Here is an 18,404-nt window from a genome sequence, read left to right as displayed (position 1 = left end):
TGCACGCCCTACGATCGCGTGTCATTGCGGGAAACGTGGACCGTTGCAATCGGTGGATTGACAATTTCGCGATTCCCGCAGAATCGCCAGAGCGGATTAAATTAAAGCGGGAATGAAGGCGTCTTCGAACTTCGTATAAATCGTATTTCAATTCTGTACACGAGGCCGGCTGATCGCATATGCATTATACCATTGATCGATTCGTTTGTATGGCGAACCGTGTCACTGATAGATAGCCAATTTACTATGAGAACCGTAACTCGTGTGTAAGCCGGCAAGTGAGAGAAGGCTTTGCGCGACCGCGTTGTTAAAAAGAAGACAGAGAGAATGGGGAAAAAAAAAAGAAAAAAAAGGAAGAAATTAGCGATGGAGGAGGCGTTGCACGCCATCAAGTGGATCGTGAATATCGCGGGTGTGGCTGTTTGTGCTATTCTTGTGAGAAGCAGTTTTGAGAGAATTAAATAAATAAAGTTCGAGTTTTTAATAGTGATTGAAAATTGTAGAAAAATTGGCGAAAATTTTCTTTCTTCTTCTTGGTATTCTCATACATTTCGATATTTCATCCTCAGAAACAGTATTTGTGTTCGATCTATTTTAACAATTTTATAACACGTTATATAACATTTTGAATCAAATATAATCTGTTATTTTTTGTGCTAGAGAAGCATCACTGTAAAACACAATGTTCAATCATTTATTTTATCAAAAATTGAAACGTAATTCCTGTTATATGTAGAGATATGATATTTATTCTCTGTGCAAAACATATTGTACGTATGTGCATATGGATTACGTAAATCGAATATTAAAATATCATATTGCATCGTAAATCAGATGTTTTATCGATATAATCATTCACCTGAAATTATTATTGAAAATTTTCGTGATGAAATTCAAATCTTAAGAAAAAGAAATCTTCGATTTTTCATTATCATGAATTCTCTAGTAAATCTCTTATTATTAAAACATCGATAATATGGCTTTACAAGAAACAGAATTGCAAAATTAAAGAAATTGAAATCATATTTTTCATTTTATTGAAAATATGAATCAGTCTTTTCGTCATATCTGACGATAAGACCATCTATCTATTTTAGATATCTACAAATTATCGATGTTGCAAGTTAAGTCAATCTTCATTAAATTAAATATTGAAAATTAAATTTAAACTTGAGTAAAAATCATAAAGATTATTATGTATTATAGATATAAAATATAAATACGTGAGTATGATGCACCGAAATCGATATATTTATTTTTAATAATGATTAAGTATGTACAGAAAAATGAAATAAGAATTTGGCATCGTACATTCTTTATAAAAAGCATAATAATTTTATGTTTGAAAAAACATAAAATTTCATGATTTTTTTAAAGAAAATAAAAAGTTATGATTGATGTTATCTCTTGTTGAAGAATACAACAAAAAAAATGCCTATGTATTTTTTATATAGATTTAATGAAAAACGGAAACACATGGCCGGAAGCATGTTTTTCGTTTGGCATCAATTCTCAGTATTTTGAAATCCAAATAAAACAAAATTTTTCCATTTATTGAGTCTATAGTTATCATCCAATGAAAGACATTTTTTCTGGAAAAAAAATGTTTTTTCTTGAAAATAGCCAATGTTCAGATCAAGTTATAATTTAAAAAAAAAAAACAACTTTTCATTTATTAGAGAAAAATTGCACTTATCATGCAATAATCTCAAAATTATTACGTCCAATCATCTTTACTGCTCTTAATACTTTGTTTAATACCTCACCCGTGATATGAAATATTTATTTTTAACAATATCTGGAAGATAATCTTCTAAACCAATTTTTTTACAATACTTAAGAAAAGACAAACAGCTAATCTCACAAGCTTAATAATAGACTTATCAAATTCATAATCTTCATATTTCCGTTACGTCGCGATGTTAATTCCAGAATGTAATAAATTAGAACCGATCCTCGATATCATCACTCGCTCTTCGAGGAGCGCAGAAGAAGAATCTAATTACTCTTTCTTCCTCTAATCAAATAAAAAAAAAAAAAGGAAATCTCACCCAATCACTTATCATTCCACAAGGTAAACGGACCGAAGTTCCGGACACTTGCCATATAAATCGTATTTCAACCCGAACGTGTGTGCACATACCCGGTATTGCTGATTGCATATTTATACGGATCGCACTGTTTCCATCACTGGGAACGCTTGGTCCTCTTGTATATACCCGCGCACAATCGCACTTACACAAGTGTGCCCTGCCATTTTGCATACATCCAAGATACCGCGCGTGCAAACATTCCTAAATTCGAAAACCGACGATCCAACGTTTCCTCTATCCACCGTTATTCTTACCCCTTTCCTCGCCACGATTCGCCCCTTCCTATCTGACAATCCGCCTTCGAATTGGGAAAGTTTCGCTGGGACGAAAGTTCTGCGGTCGAAAAAACTTCGCCACGAGGAAGAGGAGGATGATGACCATGGCGAGGCAGACTGGGAGGGCTAGAAGCCAGCTGTCGCCGTGGTAAAATTGAAAAATGTTCTTGGTTTTTTCCTCTAGTCAGTTAGGAAAGATTGGGTAAGAATTACGACATCTTTGTCACGATCAGATAGATATCACAGCGACAGCTGCACCCTCTTTCGCGAACATTATGGGCAGAATTGGTAGAGCATGAAGTATGAAATGTTAGACAAAATGTGCCCCTATTTTCTTGACCCATAGAGAATACCGATTAATTTTTTATATCGTATACTCGTACAGGAGCCATATGTTGCCTGTTAAAAATATTTTAAAAGCTGTGTGTTCTTCGAATTATATCGTTTCAGAAAATAAAATTGTTATTCGACAATGAAAATATTTGAAGTTTTTACTAAGACAATTAGAGAAATAGAATTTAATATCGTGATAAATATTTTGGATATTTTTCACGTTACGTGCATTTCCTACATTTTCGTATATTTAAATTTCTTATATGTAAATTTTCCTTTGTTCAGTTCACTGTAAATAAATGTTTTCATCTTGTATGAAAATGCACCCTGTGATTGGATATAAATTATTCATTTGTTTGTACGCTCTTTAAATCCTTATGAAAAGAAGAATCTGGAATATGTATAAGAATCCAGAAGAGCAGTTTCTTTTTTTCTTTCCTTAATTTGAACGTCATTAGCATTCCATTCTTTTATGAGAAAATTGGCTAACTAGAAGAAAGGAAATCGTACGGTTCTTAGAAAAAAAGAAGTTCATCATCACTAATGCCTGCTTTAACATCCACAATCTGGAATTAGAATGCTTATCTAGCGATATTTCAGCTTGAATAAAAAAAGAAGAAATGAGACAGAGATAAGGGATGTCAAATTTCGACACATTTGAAGTTCAGAGATTTTATTCTCAAGAATTGGCGAAGATAGCAACTAACAAAAACGAACAAAAATCTCAATACTAAAACATCAGATTGACAATTGAAAATGTCAGATCTGCAAATAACGTCGTAGTCAGTATCGTATATCGGTAACTAAAGCAGAGGAATACTCCTCTTCCCTTTGTGTCGTCCCAAAGGTAAATTAGTGAGCTTTGTGTTATAGGTACATTATTCATGTATGGATTCTCAAGATATTAGTACCATTAACTTTCCCACATTGTGTTCAAGTTGTACTGATGTACGTATATTAGCAATAATTTGGAAGCAGTAAGGAAAAGAAAAATATCGAAAATCACCTATTAATTAAGTTTATTTATTACAACCAAAATTTGCTGAATAGAAGATATAAGATCAAATTTTTGCCTCAATCTAAATGATTATTTTTGATTACCACCGAACAAATTAAAAATAAATTCTCTTGATTTTAATTTATATATACTACATCAAATTATCAGATTATAAATTAAAGATCCAAAAATAAAGAAAAACATGAAAATTTAAAACTTGATTCAACTTAATTTAATTTTATTTAACTGTGACTTTGATGAACATCTACACTTCATAAAGGATTAATATTTCTTTGCTCAAAGTAGCTATTAATATCAATAAACATTCATTACGATCGATTACTCTACTTCCAAACTTTATAATGACGTACAACGACTCTGTATTATCTTTTCCCTACGATAAGAAAATCTTCTGGCAGAGATTCAGTCCTATTATAGATAAGAGAAATTCCTCGTCGAGGAAGAACGTTTCTTGCTAATCGATGTCGCGCAAATATGTTCCTCCTCGGTAGATATAATTGGCCAGATGCTCGTTGATTAATTATTATCGATTCGTTGCACGATGTCGGTTTTGCCCGGTCACGCGCCAATTCCGAAACGAATCTGCTCGCCGACGACGATCCATGTATTTATGTATGTATAAACGAACGACCCCGTGTTTGCAAATTAATGAAACATTCTCGTGTCGATATGATAACTCGCGCGTAGTTTCCAAAGTTTATAAAATTACGCGGATTAAAGGATAATTCGTAGCTTTGGAATGGGCGGTGATTGGAAACGAATCGAGGGGATGAAATTTCTTTGTACGAGGATTCTTTATATTTATTGAAGAAAGTGGCGTATATGTGTGTATAATCGCGTGTGTGTTTAATTCGTGGTTTCTTCCTTAATTTAAATAATATTGATGAAATGGATGAAAAGTTTTTTCAAAGACTTTGCTCTTGTTTTGAAATAAATGAAACTTGATGGAACATTATTTATATAGGAATGAGATTATTTGAATTTTATTTTAAATTTTATTGGTTTGATATAATGAAATAAAATTTGTTAAAGAAAATCTGGTTTACATTGATTGATCAATGCTCTTTTTTTAGTTGGAGAAAAAATCTTAAGTCTCAAGTTTCTTTCAAAACAATTTACAATGATTGCAAAATTATTGCAAAATTTTGCGAATACTCCATTTCATTGAAATAATATTATTAGTAATTGGAGTAAATTGATAACAAACATTTATTATTATTATTCAATAATAATTGTCATCGTTTATATTTTGAAGTCATTTATATAAAATAACAAATTTGTTAATTGAATAATGAATACAAATTTTTTAATATTAAAATTAAAATAAATTAAATCAATATTCGTTTAATTTTTTAAAACGCATTTCAAGTCTTCAAGAATTATTCGTCGCGTTAAAAAATTTTTTTCCATATTAATCCATCTCATACTATTGAATCTCAATTATATCCCACATATTCGTTTAATCAAACAGCTTAACAACAATTTTTATTTCACATAGCATCTCGATTGGTTCCATAATTTCGTTTGATTAACATTGTTCCTCGTTTATAGTCGCTCGAGTTCCTACTCGAATTTAAATACAATATAAATATGCGCATTCGACCAAAGGATTACGCGAGATAAGGATTAAAAGAACAACGTGAAAAGAGTTCAAAGGAGAATCGAGGGGAAGAGAGAGAAAGAGAGATAGGGAATCTTTGATAAATAGCGTTACTTTCCGCGACTCCTTTCTGCCCATTAAAAATACGAATCTCCATTGAGTAATCTACAGAGCTTTGTCAGGGCGAATCGTTCCCCGTCGGTTCAATCAGATTTTAAAACGCGCATCAGAATAAATTGAACTGAAATCTCCCGCGAGACTAATAATGGCAGAAGCATGAATATTAATACCATTTGAACTCGGTGGAAACTTTTTAGTTCGGCTTGACAACGAACTCAGTCTGTAACCGAAGGGAGGTAGACCAGAATGGGAATAAAAGAAGGGAGGAAAAAAAAGATGAAAGAGCGAGAAGGAGAGAGAATCTTGTTCCACGGTTCGTCAGAAAAATTGCTCACAGGAAGGTAAAACACGTTTCGTGGATATTTCATTGGAAACCGACGTCGGATTTTTTAATTTTAATCGAAATTGAAGAAAAAAAAAAAACAGAAAAGAAAAGAAAAAATAACGTGGAACGTACTACACGAGCATTATAAATGGAAATCTGCGTGCTTTTATTATTATTATTATCTGCATCCGATTCATCGAAATCAAAGAATCTTGATTTCAAACAAAGTTCTTCTTGTAATCTCAAAAGGTATTACGGATTAATTAAATATTCAACGATATCATTCTTAAAAAAATATATATATATCGAGCCTCGTAATTCTTTAAACGCATCTATCTACCCCCTTTTTTCTTTCCTCTTCCCTCCCTGGCCGCGCAAAATCTCTTTTAGATTAATTGCTTTATTTTACGAATATGCATGACCTGTCTGCGTTTAAACAAGTCACCACTGGCTACAAAGAGTTCACATCGATAATTTCGAAGTTCGTTTCCGGTTGGAGGCCAATGACCAAACGAGTCGCGCGCATATTTCACGTTTTCCAGTGAATTTATTTGAGACAGAGAGATATCGACCGATGGGAAATTGAAAAATGCAGATCGCTTTCCCTCAACCTCGTGACAAGGAAGCCAATGCGGTGAACCGAGAGTGAGACGGGGCGAGCGGAGGGGCAATGGTATCTTTGTTCATTGCGGCGAGGGTGTTTTGCATTGCGAATACGTAATAGTTTCAGCGTTACGCGTTCCAACAGCGAGTAACGTTTTATCACATGCCAGATAGATGAGGTGTTAGGAAAGTAATTACAGCGTTTTAATTAAAAATGATAAGAAATTTTGCCTGTATTCGAAGAAATACTAATATTTCTTTATATCGTTGAAATTAATATTATTCTAATATTATTAGATTATTCCGATGGGACAAGAATGCAAAGATAAAACTTGAGGAGAGAAAATAATCAGAATGAATGTTAAAAATGAATTCTAATTCTTTTTTTCTAATATTCAAATATGAATATTTTATAATTTTTAAATAAAAAATTAATACAGTATAAATAATGATTCTGTCTGATCGGTATAAATGAATATTATTACAAAAGTCAAATAACTAAGAGTAATAACAATGGCTAAAATTAGTTTGATTGTGTTTGGAGACCACAGATTTGGAATGTACTTAGTGTTACAGAACACCTTGTCGCATTTGTGTTAAAATGAGCCTTGTTTTGAGAAATGTTTTGAGAAATTTGAGTTTAACCAAATGGTGTCATAGTAACACAGAATGATGATACCTGCGGTTTCAAGATATGCAATTCTAACAGCGTGATGTTACATTAGGTATCGTTATACAATTTGCACCTAGTGATACTCCACGATTTTCACCCATTTTTATATAATTTTCTAGCAAACTATGTGCAATTTCGCATCTTTTAAAGTAGCCAGTGTTTGAAGTTAGTTTTTTCTTTTCTTTTTTCTTCAATTTTAACGTTTAAAATAATTTTTTCTATAAAATTCTTTTAAATCTTTATAATTATTAGATAAATATTGTATCTACAAAGAAATTTATTGTGTATTACGAAATTGTAATAAATGATTCACATTATAAGCAATGGGATTTCTAAATAATTCTTTTACATATAAAATAATAAATTAAAGTAACAAATATATATTTTGTTACATTATTTACAATATTATTCTATATTGTAAATATATTGAATGCGACTACTTAATCAAATGTGAAATCAGCAATTCAGTTTGTCATTTAATAGACTGATGTACATATTCACGAAATGGTTAGTACACATAACGATATGCAATCTACTACAGTGCCTATTAATATTAAATCATCCAGCAAGTTCATACCATTTTAGATGTAATACCTATTACATTTTGCTTGAATAATACAAATGTACATAATTGAACTATGTATAATTAGTTTCTAGATTTAGCTTATGATTTAAGTTCTTAGCATTTGTGATAATTTTTTTATTTTAGATATTGTCAATCCTAATCTTTTGAGAATAAATGTTTTAATTAGAAAATAAAATAACATACCTTTGTAATATTCTTGCAATAATTTTCCATTTTTAATTATAAACTTATATGAAAAATTATTATTTCTTAGGATTAGTACTACTTTTTACGAGATTCTATTCTTTCAAGTGTCGAAATATTTTCGAAACTTATGAATAATTCTTGTTAGAAATTGCCTCGATCGAAATCCATCGTTAATATCCTATAATTTTTGAATAAAATTCCATCATTATAAATTATCCATCATTCTCTTCAATGATTCCCCCTCCCATTATTTAATACAACTTCAATAAAATCTGTGAAAAATTAATAACCAGAAATAATTACATCCTGAACTATTCAATTATCATGTATCTACGCTTATACAATAATTCATTAGAGCATGAACTATCTCAATAAAGAGCGCAACATACAATTACTCTTCAAATATAATAACAAATTAAGATAATTAGACGATGCATCTCGTTCTATAAAAATTCAAATTCCAACCACCAACCGTGTGGTATTCTAATTATAACACGAGATCCACGTAGGTCTAAAACGCAGGAACTCACGGTCGATCAAAACGTAGACGTGCTTACAATTACGTTAGTAATACCTCAAGTTTAATAAAAATTAAGAACTTAATGCGTTGTATAAAAATTCAAATCCCAACCACTATTCTGTTCAGATTATAAATGGCGCTCGAACACGTATCCTTGTTTAAACGAGAATGAAACGATGCACGTGATATCGTAGGAGAGCGAGAAAAAGAAAAAGGCCACCCTATGTGGCCGTTTTCTTTCGAGCGCGAATCGCTTGATTAACTGCTAATTCGTGGCCGTTGCGCGCCACAGCACGTGACCCCGTATCTTCCGGTTGTGTACACGCTTATAGGTTAATCCGCGGGTTCTAAAGGAATTGCACCAGTGTATCCGAGAGAAATTGAAAAGGGTATCCACCGCGATACGCGAGTAAAGTTTTATCTCTCCTATGGTGAAATTAAACCACGTATACAGAGTGCGAAAAATGTTTGGAAAAGGAAGACGTATCGTCTATTAAAGATCGGAAGCGTAAACGGAGTAATTAAAATTTCATTTCACGAACGAACTGTTCCTTGAATGCACCACCATGGAGATTCGTTAATCGCGAGCAATTAAAGCGTAGTGGATGGGAATTAACGCGAATGTGTCGAGATAAGGATCTTGACTCGACTCGTTGGGCGACGGCTTTTTGAATGAATTGAGCTTTCGGTCAGTTGCTTTCGAGTGTTCTTTCGGTGATTTTAACTTTTTTTTTTTTTTTATAGAAGTTGATTTGTGATAAGATTTGGAATAATAGTGATTCGTGTCAATTATTTTTAATGATCGTTGTTTTCAGTTTTAAAATTATCACGTTCCGAACAATCTTTGATACGCAAATAATCCTCTTATCCATTCGATGCTGTAAAGGAAAAGAAGCTTCAATTTCGAAATATATATATCTGTTTTGCATTATAAAATCATTTCTCGATACAAGATGTTTGATATAAACGTTGTTTCATTAAAAAAAAAAAAAATTAGATGGCATTCTCTATGAATCTCTGATCTCTTGGAAATATAAATTTCTCGCATTTTATGAGATTCATTATATAATTTAAAAAAGTATTTAAATTATCTCTCGATATCCTATATATATTTAATTATTTTCAAATTAGATTAATCACAATCATCTAATAATCAAACTAATAAAATATTATTAGTTTCTTTATTAACTCAGATTCCAGTGTATAATTATCTCGAACAAATTTTCTCATTTCTCAACGTTTAAAATACTCTACACATTTTATTCTAATATCATTTACACCATTCAATTCCAAATATAATATTTTAACATCTAAAATATACCTTTCATTCCAACAAATATAGAGAAACTTTACTTTTTTAAACGGTATCGCAATTTATTCTTAATAACGCGACCAAGAAACTTTTCTTTCATCGTTTCATCGGTCGAAATCTATACAGAAAGGGATGAAAGGAGTCGAGTAATTCCTTTCCTCGGCCACAAGTCCAAACAGAGCCGGTCTAACTTTTTCGATACCCGTCGGGGGATCGTTACCCTTTCAAATGCGAGACGGTTCCGTATGATCCGCGCTCTCCGCGGTTCTCTCGTCAAAGCGAAGTCGGAATCCGGCAGAATGTATGCGCTGCCCCAGAAAAAAAGTTTCTTCCTGGTTGGGGATAGAGCCGGCTGTGAGGATTAGACCGGTGTCCCGGATTTATCCGCGAGAGGTTAGAGCGTGAAACCTGGCTCCAAGCCTCGAAACTGTGTGAAATCGTATTACTCGATGAATATGCAGCGCGATTTTGCGGTCGAAAGTTTTCGGTTCCGCTTGTAACTCGTTGCCTCGGCCCTCCGGTGGACGAAAATCGTGGAACCGTGGATCTCCAGACATATTCTAATTAGTACAAAAACTAAAGGGGAACAAGACGGCAGGTTGAGAGGGAGAGGGGAGAAGGGGGAGGAGGGGATGGAGGAGGCGAAGAGTAGGAACGCATAGACTGTCTCTAAATCATGCTGGAGCGAGATCTGCGTTCGGCTTAATTGGTTGGGTGGGAAGTGCGGCAAGAAATCATAGGCCGGGCAGAGGATTAATTAGATATTGGCTCCGGGATAACGTTTAAATCATGTTTAATTGGACAGTTTCATTCGTGGATTGGATAGTTTTGAATTCGCGCCTCGTAAGAAGCGCCATTTCCTTGGGGATAATTGGTTTTTCCTAGGGGAAAATCTGACCCTTTCTGCCATCTTAGGAATAGGTTCTTCCAGGCTCATCCGATCTTTTCCTTTAGGAACCACTTTTCATGATAAGCCAAACGGGAAATTGCATGAGGAATGTTTGATGGGCCGATATCCGATGATTAAAAGTTGATCGAATTATCGGGTGGCACGGTTCAGTAGACGGATCAGATGATTTCGTACCCCCTGTTGCTCGAGATTGTTCAAGTTTCATCGTTCGAAAGGGAAATAATCGGTTTTCTTGTTGCAACGTGTTATTGGCTTGTCGAGGATATCTATCTAGTTTTGACGCGATTGCTTTGATCGTTGATTGAAAACCGGTGTGTGAAACGGGGAGAAATATTCTCGTTGCTACGACACGTCTCGTGTCATCGTGAAATATCATTTCTGATCGTTTGATTCGATGATTGAATCGCGATATTTGACAGATTTGAATTCTTTCGTTTCCTAGTGATTTTAATACGTTAGATATCGATATTTTTTGAAAGTGATTACGTTTGGTTATTTTTCTGTAAATACGTCAATCGACAGACTTATAAAGTGTATATGCAGAATATTTGTGCATTTATTTATTTTATATATTTTAATATTTAACGTATCACACGTGCAAAAAATTAACTTATCGAAGTATAAATATTTTTATAATCTTAACTTTTAAATAATCTGACAAAGTTATCTTCTTTTATTAATTTTAGATTAATAAAAAAAAAGGACGATTAAAAAATTTTTCATCACTCATAAATAAAATAAAACGAAATTAGATCTAACGACTTGTTTAATGATCTATGTATAATCATAAACCCATTTACTACGTTTATAATATGTTACATAGAAAATTCTATATGGAAAATTAAATTATTATTACTGTAATCGTATAATAATATTAATATTAGTAACTGATAATTGATATAAACTGAAGAAAAACATTTATATATTTTTATAATTATAATAAATTATAATCATTGTTTCTGAAATTAAAATTTTTATCCGATGATGTTTAAAATACTTCATAACTACCGCAAGAATATACTATCATAAAAAATAAATTGATGAAATAATACGATGAAACTACAATTTCCTCAAAGCGAAAAAAAATAGACAAAGAGTGGAAAGAAGAAGCTACTAAAAGCTAAATGACAAAATTAACTTAAAATTTACTTTTCATCGTTCACGATACACTCGAACCGTTCGAAACTACGGTACAAAATGAAATTTCACGGTAGACAAAATTTTCAGGTCAGTAAGAGATAACGGAATAAATTTTCGAACGAATCTATCGAAAATCTCGTCATCGTGCACGTTATATCGTGTCGAATAGCGAAATATCGTTTAAAGTAAGTAATATAACGTTATTAAAATGATAAAGGAAAATATACAAGACCTGAGGAAATGAATACGGGGATGGAAGTTGTGTATATACTTAGGGACCGCCCACGACGATGTATACGTTGTCAGAACAAAATACGATCTTAGATAATGCACCGTAACGAGATCGGGTAATGCCATTGCTCCATTCGTGGAAAAGTGCATCCACAATGCACAGTGATAAGATTTACCTTCCGTAGCTTGTAACTATCCCCCAGTAGATCCGAAATTATCGAAGGAAAAGGAAACTTCTGGGTCGACTATGGTGAAGTCGTAAAAAAAAAAAAAAAAAAAAAAAGAAAAAGTGGATGGCATGAAATGCGTGGATACGCTTACTTACGGCGTGATCTAGGGGTGGGGCTGGTGGATAGGTTGTTCAAGGATTTCTGCTCCGACAGAATGCAGCTGCAGTGTTTCTGTCGTAACCCCGCCACCCTTTCTCTCCACATTTCCAGGCCTCCGTTCCACCTTGATTCTCGTTGTTTTATATATGTTGTATCTTTGCACATTCGCCTTGAGCGATTGTCGGCCCGTGCAAGGAAATCCAGAACTTACAGTCAGGGTGAGCGACGTTTGATTTTTCAACAGCGTATGAGGCGAATGTATAATATGTACCTTGCTTAATGGGTAATTACGTTCATGATGTTATTCGTTCGTTATTGAGAAAATTATACTTTTGGATTTTTGGTGAAACATATATTCGTTTATGTCGAGTAGTTCTTTTTTTTATCGTGATTATTTTTAGATTGTTTATGGTATAGATAATAATCTGTTTTTGTTTTGGTTGTTAAATACTTGATAACTTCACTTATACAATCCTTTGTCATGTAGAAAATAATATTTAATATTAATATTCTGTCGTTTAAAACTTCCCGAAATATTGCCGTTACAAAGATTTTGTTTTCCACATGTTATCCGTAAACGATAATATTATAAAAAATATATATGTTTAAATGATTTGTTCTAATAATAAGATTATAATACATAATTCATAAATTAACCATAACATCGCATTATTATATTATAATATTACAAAATATTGAAAATAAAATAATTATCTGAACAGATCAACATATCATTAATTAATAGATATATTACATAATATTTGTATTGTTATAAGAAACAGAAATTTAAATTCAAATAAGCTTATATAAAATATATATAAGCTTATATAAAATATAAATATATTAATTTATTATTTAGACGATTATGTTTATGATGCTGTTCATTTATTTTTAAACAAATTTTTAGATTTTTTAAGAAAGATATTTGTGCAATATCAAATATTGCATCATGTTGATAATTTTCAAATAGTCTACGAACAATGTAAAATAATATCTTTCTTATTCTCATTTTTATTTCTATAGATTTAGAAAAAAAATAATAATGTAACATTTATCGGAAAAATAATGAATACATATTTAATCATAGATTAGGATTGGTTTGTATTAGATGAAATTCTATAATTTATTACGTTTGAAATTTTGGATCAAATAAAATTAAAATGAATATTGAATCAAATGAAATTATTTTATATGTATAACATGCGAAATGAATCTTGTTTTTTCTTATAAAATACATTTTATATTACGAAACACACAAAATTCTTTTCCAAATAGGATTCATACGGTCAAGTTTAATATATCCTTTTGCTTCCTTTGAAATAAGTTTTTAGATATTGCATGTCCCTTATTACGAACATTCCAGGAATAACATCTATGCAAGAATCTGTGTATTTTACTTCACAAAACTTAAATATGTTGTAACATTATTACAATAAAATTCAATAAGTTATTAAATGAATAATTTATTGAGAATCTAATTTTAATTATAATTCCGAAACCAAATGACTATCTAAATATCATGTAAAAATATTTAATAAATAGAATTATACAACTGTTATACACTATAATATTTCCTTTCTTTTTTATTAAATATAAAGATTGAAATACAATTTTTAATTTGATTCACATATTCATTTTTTAATATGGCGACCGTCTCCTATCAAGTGTCAGAAATTAATATAAAGAAAAAGACACGTATTACGAACATATAATACTTGATACAAGACGAACGCCACATTCAAAAGAATATTACCCGCGAAAATACAAGACAAACTTTAGTATTTTAAGAATTATCAATAATTGAACTAAGTATGAAACACGAACTTTTTTCAAAAGAATATATATTAACTAATAATATAAAGGTATCGAGAGAAATAGAAATTATTTATCTGAATCGGAATTTATGGCCAAAATATGTTATTAATTAGAGAAAAATATGAAAATTACAACGCGAATATAACATAACGCTTAAAAGAAGACGATCACTATATAGAAAAATTTATACGAATATTAAAAGTAATATTTCGAATAAGATTACAAATACGAATTTTATAAAGACATTCTAATCAATTGTTACGAAAATACACAATTACGACTAATAATAAGGTATTCCATGACAGAATTTCCATATCTGAATGTGAATTTACTGACAAAACATATCAATTAATAAAAAAATATACAGATGAGGACACAAAAATTACGAACACACTAGGCGAGACAAAGAATGATCGCCATATTGAAAAATTTACATATATACGCAATACATCGAACCACATTGCAAACGAACAATATGAATTCTTAAACAAAATTCTAGTCGAATATCAAAAGAATACGCACTTACTATTAATAATAACATATCCCAAGGCCGGTTTCCTACACCTGAATGCGAATTTGAAGTCGAAATATATTAATTATAAGAAAATTATATAAAAATCGAGACACACGAAAACGAACGCACTACCCGTAGCGAATGACGATCGCCATATTGAAAAATTCAAATGTATATAATACGCAATATTTCGAACACCAATACGAACGAACAATATGAAATCTAAAATAAAAATCTAGTCGAATACTACACTTGTTATAAATAAAAACGTAACTCTAAGCAAGATTCCTATACCAGAATGTGTATTTAAAGTCGAAATATATTAATTATTAGAAAAATATATATAGATAGAGGCACGAAATACGAAGAGCCTATACGTGACAAAGGCCAAACGCCATATTGAAAAATTTACAAATATACGCAATACATCGAACCACATTGCGAACGAACAATATGAATTCTTAAACAAAATTCTAGTCGTATATCAAAAGAATACGCACTTACTATTAATAATAACATATCCCAAGGCCAGTTTCCTACACCTGAATGCGAATTTGAAGTCGAAATATATTAATTATTAGAAAATTATATAAAAATCGAGACACACGAAACGAACGCACTACCCGTAGCGAAAGACGATCGCCATATTGAAAAATTCAAATGTATATAATACGCAATATTTCGAATATCAATACGAACGAAGAATATAAAACCTAAAATAAAAATCTAGTCGAATACTACACTTGTTATAAATAAAAACGTAACTCTAAGCAAGATTCCTTTACCAGAATGTGTATTTAAAGTCGAAATATATTAATTATTAGAAAATTATATATAGAAAGAGGCACGAAATACGAAGAGACTATACGTGACAAAGGCCAAACGCCATATTGAAAAATTTATACATATACGCAATACATCGAACCACATTGCGAACGAACAATATGAATTCTTAAACAAAATTCTAGTCGAATATCAAAAGAATACGCACTTACTATTAATAATAACATATCCCAAAGCCGGTTTCCTACAACTGAATGCGAATTTAAAGCCGAAATATATTAATTATTAGAAAATTATATAAAAATCGAGACACACGAAACGAACGCACTCCACGTAGCGAAAGACGATCGCCATATTGAAAAATTCAAATGTATATAATACGCAATATTTCGAACATCAATACGAACGAAGAATATAAAACCTAAAATAAAAATCTAATCGTATACTACACTTGTTATAAATAAAAACGTAACTCTAAGCAAGATTCCTATACCATAATGTGTATTTAAAGTCGAAATATATTAATTATTAGAAAATTATATATAGATAGAGGCACGAAATACGAAGAGACTATACGTGACAAAGGCCAAACGCCATATTGAAAAATTTATACATATACGCAATACATCGAACCACATTGCGAACGAACAATATGAATTCTTAAACAAAATTCTAGTCGAATATCAAAAGAATACGCACTTACTATTAATAATAACATATCCCAAAGCCGGTTTCCTACACCTGAATGCGAATTTGAAGTCGAAATATATTAATTATTAGAAAATTATATAAAAATCGAGACACACGAAACGAACGCACTACACGTAGCGAAAGACGATCGCCATATTGAAAAATTCAAATGTATATAATACGCAATATTTCGAACATCAATACGAACGAAGAATATGAAACCTAAAATAAAAATCTAGTCGAATACTACACTTGTTATAAATAAAAACGTAACTCTCAGCAAGATTCCTATACCAGAATGTGTATTTGAAGTCGAAATATATTAATTATTAGAAAAGTATATAAAAATCGAGACACACGAAAACGAACGCACTACCCGTAGCGAAAGACGATCGCCATATTGAAAAATTCAAATGTATATAATACGCAATATTTCGAACACCAATACGAACGAACAATATGAAATCTTAAATAAAAATCTAATCGAATACTACACTTGTTATAAACAAAAACGTAACTCTAAGAAAGATTCCTATACCAGAATATGTATTTAAAGTCGAAATATATTAATTATTAGAAAATTGTGTATAGATAGAGGCACGAAATACGAAGAGACTATACGTGACAAAGGCCAAACGCCATATTGAAAAATTTACACATATACGCAATACATCGAAATACATTGCGAACGAACAATATGAATTCTTAAACAAAATTCTAGTCAAATATCAAAAGAATACGCACTTACTATTAATAATAACATATCCCAAGGCCGGTTTCCTACACCTGAATGCGAATTTGAAGTCGAAATATATTAATTATTAGAAAATTATATAAAAATCGAGACACACGAAACGAACGCACTACACGTAGCGAAAGACGATCGCCATATTGAAAAATTCAAATGTATATAATACGCAATATTTCGAACATCAATACGAACGAAGAATATGAAACCTAAAATAAAAATCTAGTCGAATACTACACTTGTTATAAATAAAAACGTAACTCTAAGCAAGATTCCTATACCAGAATGTGTATTTAAAGTCGAAATATATTAATTAATAGAAAATTATATATAGAGAGAGGCACACGAATCGAACGCACTACCCGTAGCGAAAGACGATAAATATAAAACCTAAAATAAAAATCTAGTCGTATACTACACTTGTTGTAAATAAAAACGTAACTCTAAGCAAGATTCCTATACCAGAATGTGTATTTAAAGTCGAAATATATTAATTATTAGAAAATTATATATAGATAGAGGCACGAAATACGAAGAGACTATACGTGACAAAGGCCAATCGCCATATTGAAAAATTTATACATATACGCAATACATCGAACCACATTGCGAACGAACAATATGAATTCTTAAACAAAATTCTAGTCGAATATCAAAAGAATACGCACTTACTATTTATAATAACATATCCCAAAGCCGGTTTCCGTATATAATTCGCAATATTTCGAACATCAATACGAACGAAGAATATGAAACCTAAAATAAAAATCTAGTCGAATACTACACTTGTTATAAATAAAAACGTAACTCTCAGCAAGATTCCTATACCAGAATGTGTATTTGAAGTCGAAATATATTAATTATTAGAAAAGTATATAAAAATCGAGACACACGAAACGAACGCACTACCCGTAGCGAAAGACGATCGCCATATTGAAAAATTCAAATGTATATAATACGCAATATTTCGAACATCAATACGAACGAAGAATATGAAACCTAAAATAAAAATCTAGTCGAATACTACACTTGTTATAAATAAAAACGTAACTCTAAGCAAGATTCCTATACCAGAATGTGTATTTAAAGTCGAAATATATTAATTATTAGAAAATTATATATAGATAGAGGCACAAATTCGAAGAGACTATACGTGACAAAGTCCGAACGCCATATTGAAAAATTTACACATATACGCAATACATCGAACCACATTGCGAACGAACAATATGAATTCTTAAACAAAATTCTAGTCGTATATCAAAAGAATACGCACTTACTATTAATAATAACATATCCCAAGGCCGGTTTCCTACACCTGAATGCGAATTTGAAGTCGAAATATATTAATTATTAGAAAATTATATAAAAATCGAGACACACGAAACGAACGCACTACCCGTAGCGAAAGACGATCGCCATATTGAAAAATTCAAATGTATATAATACGCAATATTTCGAACATCAATACGAACGAAGAATATAAAACCTAAAATAAAAATCTAGTCGAATACTACACTTGTTATAAATAAAAACGTAACTCTAAGCAAGATTCCTATACCAGAATGTGTATTTAAAGTCGAAATATATTAATTATTAG

The 18,404-nt window shown here is 31.3% G+C and overlaps 1 long non-coding RNA gene across 1 annotated transcript in view; it reads right to left on the bottom strand.

The window, feature by feature from the left end:
• LOC147658763 (uncharacterized) overlaps positions 1-14,702 on the bottom strand; it is a 160,684-nt gene extending 145,982 nt beyond the window's left edge. Inside the window, exon 1 of the long non-coding RNA XR_015292105.1 lies at positions 14,596-14,702. This is a non-coding gene — a long non-coding RNA (uncharacterized LOC147658763). The remainder of the gene's footprint in view (positions 1-14,595) is intronic.
• Positions 14,703-18,404: the final 3,702 nt, after the last annotated feature.

The sequence above is a fragment of the Apis florea genome, unplaced genomic scaffold (assembly GCF_048593485.1).
Source record: "Apis florea isolate Af1SG1 unplaced genomic scaffold, ASM4859348v1 contig_1645_pilon, whole genome shotgun sequence".
Lineage (NCBI taxonomy): Eukaryota > Metazoa > Arthropoda > Insecta > Hymenoptera > Apidae > Apis > Apis florea.
Note: the sequence above shows the minus strand (reverse complement) of the source record. Positions and strands in the feature narration are given on the sequence as shown.